Source organism: Aethalodelphis obliquidens, unplaced genomic scaffold (assembly GCF_003676395.1).
Source record: "Aethalodelphis obliquidens isolate GAN/ISIS:26980383/991018 unplaced genomic scaffold, ASM367639v1 scaffold7, whole genome shotgun sequence".
NCBI lineage: Eukaryota > Metazoa > Chordata > Mammalia > Artiodactyla > Delphinidae > Aethalodelphis > Aethalodelphis obliquidens.
The window spans coordinates 6,058,437-6,058,833 of record NW_020837951.1 but is presented as its reverse complement, the minus strand read 5'-3'; positions in this window follow the sequence as shown (position 1 = coordinate 6,058,833).

Below are 397 nucleotides of genomic sequence, written 5' to 3'. Positions count from 1 at the left end.
TATTGAGCTGCATGAGCTGCTTGTAAATTTTGGAGATTAATCCTTTGTCAGTTGCTTCATTTGCAAATATTTTCTCCCATTCTGAGGGTTGTCTTTTGGTCTTGTTTATGGTTTCCTTTGCTGTGCAAAAGCTTTGAAGTTTCATTAGGTCCCATTTGTTTATTTTTGTTTTTATTTCCATTTCTCTAGGAGGTGGGTCAAAAAGGATCTTGCTGTGCTTTATGTCATGGAGTGTTCTCCCTATATTTCCCTCTAAGAGTTTGATAGTTTCTGGCATTACATTTAGGTCTTTAATCCATTTTGAGCTTATTTTTGTGTATGGTGTTAGAGAGTGCTCCAATTTCATTCTTTTACATGTAGCTGTCCAGTTTTCCCAGCACCACTTATTGAAGAGGCT